We start from the raw sequence: 13,183 nt of genomic DNA, 5'->3' as shown, positions 1-13,183 counted from the left end.
ACACAATGGTATTTGTGTATCTAAACATGGAAAGGCATGGTAAACATACGGTATTATACTCATAATGGCATATGTGTTCTGTTCACTGAAATGTTATGCAGTGCATGACTGTATACATATAATGGTGCTCATTATAACATTTCTTATAATAACAATTGGAAACATACTAAGAGTTCCTCGATATTAGGATGATAAATATGATACATCACAGTATGCAGCCATTAATATGAATGAGATAGATCTATAAATGGAAAGAGGGCCACTGATGAGTGAAAAACAGGCAAATCTCAGAATAATACACGTAGTGTAATTGTATTTGTGAAAGCCACTCTTTGTATGTATATGTGTAGTATGTGGAAAAGCAAAATTGAGATTAGCAGGTTGCAGCGTGCGTGTGTGTGTGTGTGTGAGAGAGAGAGAGAGTTTTTTCTGTTTCTCCCAGATTAAGGTATAATTGACAAACTAAAATCATATATATTTACAATGTACAACAACATGCTTTGATATATGTAGTATACATTGTGAAATAAAACTAAGTAACATGTTCATCACCTCACATACTTATTTTTTTTGTGAGGAGAACATTTAAAATCTATTCTCTGAGAAATTTTCAAGTCTACAATACGTTATTATTAACTGTAGTCACCATATGATATAATAGATGCTCAAAGTTTATTCATCCTGTCTAACTGAAACTTTGTATCCTTTGAGCAGCACGTTCCCATCTCCCTTCTCTCCTCCTCCCCTGCCCCTGGAAACCACCATTCTCTCTGCTTCTATGCATTCAATGAAGTTTTTACTCTTTATACTTTTGTATTGTTTAATTTTTTTTAACAGTTGTCTTGTTTTTTCTTCTGCAGTGAAAATAACGGTGACAAGAAGCACACTGCCTGATTCACATAAGCAAGGCATGCTGCAGGAAAGACAGGGTTCTTATTAATATTTCCTTTCATGTGCTTACATATGAGTTACAGTTGCTAATCCTTTCCCACAGTTTAGCACCTAGTTAAAAGAAAGGGCTTCGGAATCAGGTAAGTGTAGATTAAAGTTATAACGGCAAATTGCTGAACCTTTGGAAGCCTCGGTTTTTCCATCTGGAAAATGGATTTTTATCTTACAGGACTGTCGTGAGGATTGATGAGCTAACATTCCTAAATCAGGGAGTTTGAAGTCTGGCCCAGGGTAAGAATTTGATGAATGATGGCTTTTATTTTGTAGCTTTACAAGAACTCTGCAGTGCAGTAAGACATATTTTAGCACTAATTTTTTTTATAGATGGAGAAGTTCAGGCTCAGAGAGGTTAAACGGCTTCTATGAGATCAGACAGGAATTGGACTAGAGTTTGGATCTAACCACCATTATTCTGACTTCTGGTTCTTTTTCTTAGAAGCTGAAGAAATTGAAAGTCACGTAATTTTTTCTTCAGACATTGCCAGTTTTTATCTACATTTTGGAGACTATGTACTTTCACCTGTGAAATGGGGGGAAAAAACACCTAATTTGCAGTGGAAATTGGCATTGAGGGAACAAATACAACAATAAAACCTCCATTAGTTCTACATAACTTCCTATCAAGTGCCTGGCCTCTAATGTAGAAATGTCTGTCATTACCAGGACTCTAAGGCAATGAAAGAGACAGATTCCTACTCCATTCCGATTCAAAAGATCTCTCCTCCTGGCCTCCCTTCTCACCCCAAGAAGCCTGCCCCATTCTGGAATCTCAGCTTTTCCTTTCAGTTAACAGAATCCTCTGGCCTCCTGCTTGTTCCTCTGTCACCCTGGTACAGCTCCCTTTCCTCAGCACCTCTCTCATAGCTTTTCTGTCCTCATTCACCTTTGTTGCTTTTCCCATATTTGGGGCTCTCCTAATAACTCAGCCCCAAGAACAGATAACTTGTGGCAGTTTATAAAATAAGAACAGGTAGAGCTTTGAAATACTGCTAGAGATATACAAAAAAAAAAAAAAATTAAAATATGCCAGGTGTTATGGTGTGTGCCTGTAGTCCCAGCTACTCGGGAGGCTGAAGAGGGAGGATTTCTTGAGCCCAGGAGTTCTGAGCTGCAGTGTGCTATGCTGATCCTGTGCTGTGCACTAAGTTAGGCGTCAATATGGTGACCTACCGGGAGGCGGGACCATCAGATTGCCTCAGGAGGGGTGAAATGGCTCAGGTCAGAAGGAGAGTGGGTCAAAACTTTCATACTGATCAGTAGTGGGATTGCACCTGTGAATAGCCACTGTACTTTAGTCTGGGAAATGTAGCAAGACCCCATCCCTAGAAAATAAATAAATAAATAAATATTAAAATATAAAACTTAAGAAATCAGTGCTAGGACTGGAGGTTGGTGGATAGCTTAGAGTTTGGCCAGGCAGGGCAGAGAGGATCTGGAAAGCCTATATGCCTTTGGAATGATTCAGGCACTTGGAAAAAGTCTAGCTGGACGGGCCACAATGTTCAGAGAGAATGGAGACTTAAACAGGTGATAGTCTGATTAGACAGCAACATCAGGTGGTACAGCAAGAGGTAGGTTCTCAAAGACGAACAGAGGTTTCCAGACTAGGAACTACGTGGAGATTCAGGTGGGAGCATGAGGCAAAAGAGGAAGCAGGTGGCTGGCCCCGATCTCCAGGCTGACATTCAGGAACAAGCCTCCAGGGCCTCAGATAATTGGGGAGAACCAAGCAGGGTATGGAGTCAAGAATACAGTACAACGCATGGAGTCAGGGCCCAGCTCAGGGGTTCTAAGTAGAGGCCTGGTTATAGAAACAAGATAGAAGGGCAGTTGCTAGAAAGTGAGTCCAAGGTCAGAGCATTAAGTACTTAAGATAATGAACTAGTTCTTTCAAATTGCTCTTACCTAGACCAACCTTAGGATGAGTTCTAAAACAGGCTGAGGCCTGATTTTTGCCAGGAAGCATTTAAGGAATCCTGTTTCTATAGTTGATAGCCAAGTGGGGCATTATATTGAGTGATAAGATCATATAGAAAACATTTTTTAAAGTAATTGAAAGACATCTAACTTATTAAAAGTGTTTGCTGTTTTTTCTCCCAAATTTGTTTATTAGGATTTTTGTTGGTGAAATTTAATTCAATTTTACATTGAGAACATTTAGAGAAGCAGTAACATTCCTTCTATTTTTTGGTTTGCTTTGTTTTTCAGTAATTATTTTCCAACTATCCCTTTACTATGAAACTATTTTTTCTGCTAAGATTAGTTGCTTAAATGTTATGCTTATGCAGATAGAGGGAAAAATTGCACATTGGTTAATAATAGTTACAAATTATCATTAGCACTATGCAGTTTTAATGAATCATTATCTATTTTAAGTTAATATTTCTGCGATGTGGATCTGACAATCCTATTTTTACAAAATAATCTGACTAATCAGGATGTTCTAATCAGGGCAGAAAATAAAATGCAGAAACTTGGGGTCTTCAGGCCTTCCCTTGGCCATGGGACTAAAACTGTGTCTCTAATAAAAGCATTTTGAAAGACCCAGAGATGGCATAAGGTTTCTTTTGGCTGGCCACCAAAAGACCTCAAGGAAGACTTGCTTCCCTTATGGAGACAGTTTTCTTCAAGACCGTGGTCCAGGGAGCCAGCAGGGCAACACACACATCTTACAAGGGCTTTTGATTTCCATTAAGTCTCCTGCACACTTCTGAGCAAAGGACAGGAGGGGGCATTTTCCATGAGGAGATCTGTTGAGTTTTTGTGCCAACTGAAGACTATGAATTAATACTTTTCTGATATTCCTAAAATTAAAACCCCATGAACTAACCATTTTAGGGTATTAAGCTTTGCTTCAAAATGCATTCTCCACAGATGAATCAAAGGGCCTAATGCATTTGCTATTTGGGAATAATAAAGCATGAAATGGGGTGTGGGACTTATATATTTACATAAGAAGAAAGAGCTGGAAAACTTAAGGAAAAACAACAGAGGAAGGTGCTACTATGAGACTTGCTCTGAAAATACAGACATGCCAACTGCTTCTCTTCACACCACTGCCCAGTCTATGGCAATTGACGAGCACATTTGAAAACCTCAATCCTTTTTTTCCCTTGGGTTTCCTAGATCTTCTAGATTTTGACGTTCTCCTTGTCTTTGCTGTGTACCCCTGGGAGAAACAAAGGGTGAGAAGAAACAAGGGAAAGGAGAAACATTTGTGTTTTCCAAGTTTTCAGTGTTGATCAGGTATGACCATTGCTATAAGGAAATAGACATTGGGGATTACTATAGCATGAGGGAGTGGGGAAAGGGTTGAAAAACTAACTGTTGGGTACTATGATCACTACCTGCATAGGCGATCATTTGTACCCCAAACCTTAGCATCAAGCAATATACTCATGTAACAAACCTGCACATGTACTCCCTGAATCTAAAATAAAACTTGAATTTAAAAAATAAATAAAATGAAAAAGTCAGGATATAGAAACTTTAGAAATGACAGTCACCTAGTTTTAACTTAAAATTGAGCAATTTCGACTTTGCTCTATATGAGAAAAAGTTGCCTAAGTCACGTATAAATGTGCAGTTTCTTGCAATCTCCTGTACCACTTGTGGCCTTCATGTAATTTCACTGAAGAATCATGGACTCACACAGCTTTGTAGCTGTGAGTTGAACATCTTAAGATAACTAGGATTTAAAATATTTAAACAAAAACATCATTATTGATAGAATCACTTTTATTTTATTTACATCAAAACAAATTCAGGATTAGAGTCATGCTGTCTGCAGTCCTCAAGTGAATAGAGGCTGTGTCAGCATAGGGTCGGCTGCATATGATGGCACGCCCAAGTTATAAAGACATAAGATTAAAAGTTTCTTTCTTTTTCAAGTAAAATTATTCTGGAGATAATGAGTCCAGGGTTGATCTGGTGGCTCCATGGTCATTGGGGACCCCAACTCCTTTGTTCTTTCTTCTTTGCCATTCTGAGCTTACCTCATTTCTGAAAATGGCGGTTCTAGCACCAGTCATGTTTGCATTCCAGCCAGCGGGAATAAAGAGAAGATGTGTAAGATGGAGGGCAAAAGAGATTCCCAGAAGCTGCTGCAGATCGCTTCCAGTTGCATTTCGAAAGCCATTACTCAAGTGTATATTCACACCTAGCTGCAAGAAAGGCTGGGATTGTATTCTGTATTCTGGGCAGTAATGTGTCCCGCTGAGCACTGGAGTTTTATTAATAAGGAAGAAGGTGAGAATGAATGTCAGATTAGACAGTTATCAGTCTCTGTCTACATGTCAACTATTCTAATATCCCTTCTTTACCTTGGTGACTTATTTCTTCACTTTAAACCTTACTAATTTTCTCATAAATGCAAGTACAGAGCCCTGATATATCAGTTGCATTAGGTGAAGTCTATAACAATAATAATTAATTGGAAACACAAGGTAAAAACAGAGGTGGTTTCTAAGGAACGAAAAACAAGGGGAAAGGGCCTTTCCATTTTCTCTCTCCCTCTTCTTCACTCTCTAATTCCCCACCACACACACACTTTTATATACATTCTGGCTGTTTTTCACTATTTCTTGTCTAGGGAACCTCACTGTACAGCAGAAAATATTTCACACAATCCAGAGAAGGAAAGAAAGACAGTTACTTGGCTTTCTTGCTCTTTATGAGAGGCCATTTTACAGAAAGTACAACTGGTTTGTTTAGGGAATTAGTGAAGAGGAAGATAGTAACATATAGAAGGCATCAGCTGAAAGGAAGAAGCAAAATCTTTTTATCACTCTTAGAGGAGGAAAGTCAAAAGCCTTCTGAGCTTTTTTGATTAATTTCAAACCCTGCCTTTCATTGGATATTTTTTGCTCTCAATTTTTTGCCATCTGAGACATGAATTATTTTGCTGAGATAACCTCTAGAAGTGGTGGGTTTCACCTGTAACACCAACAAAAACAATGCATAAGAAGATTCATTTGTTGTCTAATTCATTTTCAGGGTATAGTGAGTTGCCTTACTCAAGGGACTTATCTGGTAACATTTGAGGACAATGTAGGTTAGAGACTTTATTGTGTTGGACTTGACAGTAGAGTAATATGAGTGAGGTACAATATTATAATATGTTAATTTATTAATTAGTTGGATGATGCTAGTACAATGTGGTAAAAAATAACATACACCAAGAACTGTGGTTCTCTGAGTATGTAATAATCAATTGAGGAGCTTGTTAAGCACATCTGTTCCTAATCCAATCCCTAAAACTCTGATATAGTACACCTAGGATAGATCCTAGGAATCTAAATTTTTGACAAGCATCCTAGGATGAGGCTTTGAGAGATACTGACCTAGAAATTCAGGTAGCATGAAGAGCTTGATATGAGACTTAATGCTATAAGGGCTGGATTTGAGCCATCTTCACCACTTACTAACTGTGTGATCTTGGGCAAGCTATGTAACCTCTGAGCTCACTTTCCTCATTTTTAAAATGGGTAAAAATATAACTAGGATTGTTTTTCAGATTAAATGAAAGAACATATGTGAACACATATAGCACATTGCTTAACGCTTGATAAACATGTAAACAATTCCTCCATCATGTTAGGATCTGAAGTGCTCTACAGAGACTATTTACCCAAAAGTTCCATCGCAAGTAGGCACTTGAAATTTCTACTAAAGCAGCAGGACTTTTGGTTAAACTATTGTCTTCAGAAAACACCTATTGCTACCCAAATAAGCCACTTTGAATTGCTAATCCTTACCTAGTGTTTTCTGTGGTGTGTTCTGTGGAACAGGGGTCCTGTATGACCTTAAGAGGTGATAGTTTAAACAAAAGGTTCATGGTCAAATATTAAACAAAATCAACAAAGTTCCCTTAGTGCAAGACTTCTCTGAGCCTTTAATATGTTAATGCACATTTGAGGCTGTAAGAGGGAAGTTTTGTATAAACTCTTACCAATTTTTTTTTGTTTGTTTTTTTGAGACAGAGTCTTGATCTGTCACCCAGGCAGTGTGTGCAGGTGGTGTGATCTCGGCTCACTGCAGCCTCTAGCTCCTGGGCTCACGTGATTCTCCTGCCTCAGCCTCCCAAGTAGCTGGGGTTACAGGCGTGCGCCACTGCACCCAGCTAATTTTTGTATTTTTAGTAGAGACAGGATTTCACCATGTTGTCCAGGCTGATCTCAAACTCATGGCCTTAAGTGATTCACTGCCTTGGCTTCCCAAAGTGCTGGGACTATAGGCGTGATCCAGCGTACCAGCCACATTTTCCAAATTTAATTGAGAAATATCTTTTCATGTAGCATCTCAGGAGGTTTCGGTCTACAGAACACATTGGGAACACAATCACATATTTCTACACATGGAAGTTTTAGATTTGCTAGCAGACAGCAGTAAGCTAATGCAGAGAATAGAATGTGGGTTTGTAGGGAAGGAATAGAAAACTGTGTGGGATATTGGATTCAGCCTGGGGAGGAAAGTCCAGGTGAGAAACTCACATCCACCAAGGACATCAGAAGGGTACCAGGGATCCTCGAGGCTGAAGCCATAAAATAGAGTAAAGAAGACTTGAAAGTCAGAATGCTTTAGTTATAATTTAGTAGAGCAGTGCTTGTCTGGGAAAACAAGTTCTATGCTTCCTTTCTCAGTTCTTACATTTACCTTCAAAGCTTCTGACCTGCCTAATTGAGGTTACCTAGGTACTTACAAGGAAAGTTCATTCTTCCCACCCATTTTCCCCGAAAAATAAATTTAAGTTGGGTATTTAACATATGTCACTCACTGGGCTTGGAGCTAAGAACTGAAAGACATGCATAAGATGTTGTTTATATCCTGGAAGAGCAACAGTGCAGTCAGAAGGGAATACAGGTGAAAAGATGCATACAGCCATATGGTAATATTAATTAAGTTATGCATACCACTTAATAGTGAATGAGGGATGGTGCTTCTAGGATTGGAGATGTCAGGAAGATTTCACATATAAAGTTATGGTTTGATATGGTTTGGCTGTGTTCCCACCCAAATCTCATCTTGAATTCCCACATGTTGTGGGGGGGACCTGGTGGGAGGTAATTGAATCACAAGGGCGGGTTTTTCCCATGCTGTTCTCGTGGTGGTGAATAAGTCTCACAAGATATGACGTTTTAAAAATGGGAGTTTCCCTGAACAAGCTCTCTCTATGCCTGCTGCTATCCATGTAAGACATGACTTGCTCCTCCTCGCCTTCCACCATGATTGTGAGGCCTCCCCAGCCACGTGGAACTGTAAGTCCATTAAACCCTTTTTCCTGTACAAATTACCCAGTCTCGGGTATGTCTTTATCAGCAGTGTGAAAATGGACTAATACATGGTTTAACCAATCCTTGAGAAAGTAAGGCTTGACTGCAATGCAAAGATTTGGAAGCATGCAGGAGAATAGAGTCCTAGAGGACAGAACCTCAGCTAGCAGCAGGGAGCACATATATTATTTGATGGGAGCATGTTGTCATTTTATGAGGTGAAGCTCTAAGGGTAAATTCTCAAAACAATGACATTAAATTCTCCCTGTAATTGAGAAGCATTTTCCATCCATGACACAGTGACATAAATGAAGAAGTCAGCACTTAATATTGTATGCATAGGGGAATCTAATGTGCTTGTGGTCACCCTGATGGATTCTCTCTCAGGTAAGTCTTCTAGGGACCTCACATAGTCACTGCTGAGTCTTAAGTTCATTGCCTGTGCCGCTTGCTTAGGCTGGTTCTTGAATTGGAATGCCCATCTATTTTCATTTGAAACCAACCATCCTTCAAGGAGAAGTATGAATCTCACGGACACTCAGTGTGAAACTTTCCCTGTAGTCCAAAGTGTCATCTTGTCTCTGTTTATGGTCTAAAAACAACATAGACACACTATTCAACTCATTCACTAGAGTTGCATCTTATGTGGTAATTATCCCAGAACATTTCTTGAATTGTTATTTAAATGGATATGGTCAGATCACTCTGAAGTTCAAAAACCAAGAACTAGTTACTTTGTTTTTCTACTTTTTTTTTTTCTGTCTCTCTTTCCTGAAGCAGTGGAGATGAAGGTTTCAATTTAGCTATAGATTGACAAACAGAGAAAATGAGAATTAAATGAAATATGAGGCCAAGGGACCTGTCTAACCTCTCTGATTTCTTCTCTTATTCCTGGTTCATTGGTTAGTTTAGGGAGAGAAGAATCTACATCAGATTAGAAGTATGAATCGACTTTCCTAGACAAAAATGGCTACTCAGTGTGAAGGCAGCCAGATAGGCCATCTCTCTGCTTCAGAACAAGCGTCCCTGGTAAACAACTACTTCTTACCTGAAAGGCTCTATATATTAGAATATATTTAAAAAGAAAAAAGTAGAATTAGATGAAATAAAGCTAAAGCTATTTTCCCAAAAATTCAAGAAATAGGAGTTTTGAAGTGTGTGTAGATAAAACAGAGATGAGTCTCCAGGCCTATTAATTATATTAAGTTCTGACAGGAAAAAAAAAAGCTATGCTATTAGAGAAATAATGTTAGGAGCTACTAATGTGTATGCCTCCAGTGACAAAATATAAAAGAAACAAGCAGAGCACTTATTCCTTCCAACTGCTATGGCTTTAGGCAAAACTTTGGCCACAAGGTCTGCTGCCTTCTAACTGTTTCTCTTATTCCAACAATTGCACTAAATTCTGGGTAAATTAATTTTCCCTCAAAGTGAAAAGTTCTTTTAATAATTCCTTGAGTGTTCACATCGTTGTCATTAATGGGCTTTGTTCTGTTCACTGTAGGATAACTTCTTTATATACTTGTCTTTTCAAAAGCTTTCTTCCAATGAATAGACATCATAGTAAGTCACTTGAAAAATCTCCCGTAAATATGGATTTTTTTTCAACATTATCAGCCATTGTCTCATAATTTCTTTAAAAAAAATTCTGACTTGGAATTACAGAAACCCTAGTCATGAATACCAGGTCAAATTCTATACTTGTAGCTTGCAAAAGCAGTTTGATAATAAATGCAAAGCTTATTATAGTTAAAAACAAGTAAAGCATTAATACAGGTTAGCATTTTAAAGAATTTATTTTTAAGCACATTTTATTCTCAATCTATACTTCGAAGTTTAAACTAATGATACAAAATAAAAATGTAAAGAGTTAAAATTTCAAGGAAATGGTACTTCTGGAGACCATATTCCTGAAAAGCCTTTTTTTTTTTTTTTTAATTATCAAGGAAAGGATTCAGAGAATAGTGTTTAAATGTGTGACTCCAGTGAGTTACACACGTGGAAGAGTCAATCTCTTTGTTCTTCCACTTACTAGATGTGTGACTTTGTTTTTCTCATCTATAAATTGGGAATAACAGCAGCTACTTAAAGGACTTTTATGAAAATGAAATGAGGTAGCCCATCTAAAGTGCCTAGAACAGTGTCTTAGACCTGTCAAGATGGCTACGTTATTATTGTTATTTTTCTGTTATTGTGGCATTATATGGAACTTAAAACCAGGAAACCTAATAATTCCAGGAATGAGAATTTGGAAATTTTCTTTTTTGTGGGGCACAAAGAAACAATTTTCAGGGGTAATAGTTCTTATATTTGGGTGGACCAATTACGAACACAGCTTTTCCAGAAGAGAGATGTGACTGGATATTATTTTATGTCTTCCAAGAGTCTGGCCAGCCATGCAGGGCAGGTCACCAAATCATCAAGTGGATTAAGAATAAATTGACAGATGGCCAGGCATGGGCATAGTGGCTCACACCTATAATCCCAGGACTTTGGGAGGCCGAGGTGGGCAGATCACTTGAGGTCAGAAGTTCAAGACCAGCCTGGCCAACATAGCAAAACCCCATCTCTACTAAAAATATAAAAAGTAGCCAGGTGTGGTGGCACACACCTGTAATCCCAGCTACTTGGGAGGCTGAGGCACAAGAATCGCTTTAACCTGGGAGATGGAGGTTGCAGTGATCCAAGATCGCACCACTGCACTCCAGCCTGGGTGACAGAGTGAGACTCCGTTTCAGAAAAAACAAAACAAAAACAAAAAAGAGGCTGGGCGTGGTGGCTCACACCTGTAATCCCAGCACTTTGGGAAGCCAAGGCGGGCAGATCATGAGGTCAGGAGATTGAGACCATCCTGGCTAACACTGTGAAACCCCGTCTCTACTAAAAACACAAAAAAATTAGCCAGGCGTGGTGGCAGGTACCTGTAGTCCCAGCTACTTGGGAGGCTGAGGCAGTAGAATGGCGTGAACCTGGGAGGCAGAGCTTGCAGTGAGCTGAGATCACACCACTGCACTCCAGCCTGGGTGACAGAGTGAGATTCCGTCTCAAAAAAAAAAAAAAAAAAAAAAAAGAATGAATTTTACAGTCTACTAATCAGGTGTGTCAAAACACTTTATTTTTCTACAGGCTGAATTAATATCTATCTCTAGTTCTCATGCCACCAAGAGGCACAAATTAAACTCCTAGATAATTCAACTTTGCATCTAAATCCTGGATTTACTTGGCCCTCACCATGATTTTGGACTGAATGTATGTGTCCCTCCCGTACTCCTACATTCATAATCTGAACCCCTAAACGCTAGTATGGTTTTATTTGGAATAAGGAAGTAATTAAGGTTAAATGAAATCATAAGGGTGGGGTCTTGATCTGATAGTGTTTTTATTTTATTTTATATTATTATTTTTTTTGAGATGGAGTTTTGCTCTTGTTGCCCAGGCTGGAGTGCAATGGCACAATCTCAACTCACCACAACCTCTGTCTCCCAGGTTCAAGCAACTCTCCTGCCTGAGCCTCCCAAGTAGCTGGGATTACAGGCTCCCGCCACCATGCCCTGCTAAATTTTTTTTTTTTCTGTATTTTTAGTAGAGACAGGGTTTTGCCCTGTTGGCCAGACTGGTCTCGAACTGCTGACCTCAGGTGATCCTCCCGCCTTGGCCTCCCAAAGTGCTGAGATTACAGGCATGAGCCACCACGTCCAGCCAGATAGTGTTATGTTCTTAGAAGAGGCAGCAGAGAGTTCATTCACTCTCTCTTCTCTGTATGAGGACATAGTGAAAAGGCAGCCGTCTGCAAAGCAGGAAGAGAGAACTCACCAAAACCTGAATCAACCTGCACCTTGATCTTAGACTTCCCAGCCTCAAGAATTATGAGAAAATAAATTTCTGTTGCTTAAGCAGTCTAGTATTTTGTTAGGGCAGCCTAAGCAGACCAATATACTCACCAAGGATTTTGGGATCTTGGCATCAAGAGTTGGGGGTAGAACTCATTCTCCAATCCATTGTAAACATCTAGCATGATGCTTTCTTCCCCTGCCCTTTTACTTTCTCTAGTCTGGACAATCTCTCTTTAGCCTCTGGAATGACAATCTCTCTTTAGCCTTGGAATGAGACGGTATATCTCCTCTCCTCCCCTCTTTCCAACTTACTTACTTACTCATTTGTAGTAGTTTGTGTTTTTTTTCTTCTTCTTCTTTTTTTAGACAGGGTCTTGCTTATTGCCTTAGCTGGTCTCAAACTCCTGGCTCCTGGGCTCCAGTGATCCTCCTGCCTTGGCCTCTCAGATGCTAGGATTACAGGCATGAGCCACTGCACTGGCCTAATTACTTTTTAATGGGTAAATTCTATGTCCTGGATCCTTAAGATTAGATTTTTGAAATTCTTTAATCTCAGATTTTACAGATAAAAAGCTTTGTGTTTCATTATGAGGCCATTGGAGAAATGTGCCTCCCTACATATTTGATGATATTAAGGAATTGTTTAATGTTTAAGCGTGATAAGAATATTGTGATCATATTTAAAAGATGAACCTCTTCCTATTAATACATCGTGTACAACAAAAAGATTGATGTAGAAGGAGGGAGTCCAAAAACCCTTTGTCTTTTGGAGAAATATGCTGAATATTTGTGGGTGAAATGATATGATGTCTGGAATTTGCTTTTAAAACTTCACAACAGAAGGGGAGTGTTAGGTAGGTATAGATAAATAAGGATTGGCTTTCAGTTAATGGTTAAATGGGGTGCTACATATATAGGAACTAATTATATTAGTTTCTCTGCTTTTGTATTTGTTTGAGAATTTTCATTATAAATATGTTTTATAAAATGAGTTGTAAGAACCTGTTATGGCAATCAGAAAACAAGAACTAAATGTCTTTGTATTCTGCATTCTTTTAGGTATTTTCCTCCTTTCCTGAAATAATGTGTAGTTCTGACCAAGTGAGAAGAATCATAAGGTAAAATCAG

General features: G+C 38.8%; 1 protein-coding gene across 3 annotated transcripts in view; it reads left to right on the top strand.

The window, feature by feature from the left end:
* Positions 1-13,183, top strand: part of CCDC39 (coiled-coil domain 39 molecular ruler complex subunit) — a 260,910-nt gene that overhangs the window by 131,415 nt on the left and 116,312 nt on the right. For 2 of the 3 annotated variants that reach the window (XM_054682367.2, XM_003310126.6), the window contains 5 exons: positions 861-1,031; positions 1,121-1,182; positions 4,078-4,197; positions 4,996-5,199; positions 13,115-13,173. The gene's annotated coding sequence lies outside the window, so the exon portion shown is untranslated. Of the gene's footprint in view, positions 1-860; positions 1,032-1,120; positions 1,183-4,077; positions 4,198-4,995; positions 5,200-13,114; positions 13,174-13,183 lie in introns of those variants that run through there. The other variant, XM_063806406.1, reaches the window with a different exon arrangement.

This window comes from Pan troglodytes, chromosome 2, assembly GCF_028858775.2.
Source record: "Pan troglodytes isolate AG18354 chromosome 2, NHGRI_mPanTro3-v2.0_pri, whole genome shotgun sequence".
NCBI classification, from domain to species: domain Eukaryota; kingdom Metazoa; phylum Chordata; class Mammalia; order Primates; family Hominidae; genus Pan; species Pan troglodytes.
Note: the sequence above shows the minus strand (reverse complement) of the source record. Positions and strands in the feature narration are given on the sequence as shown.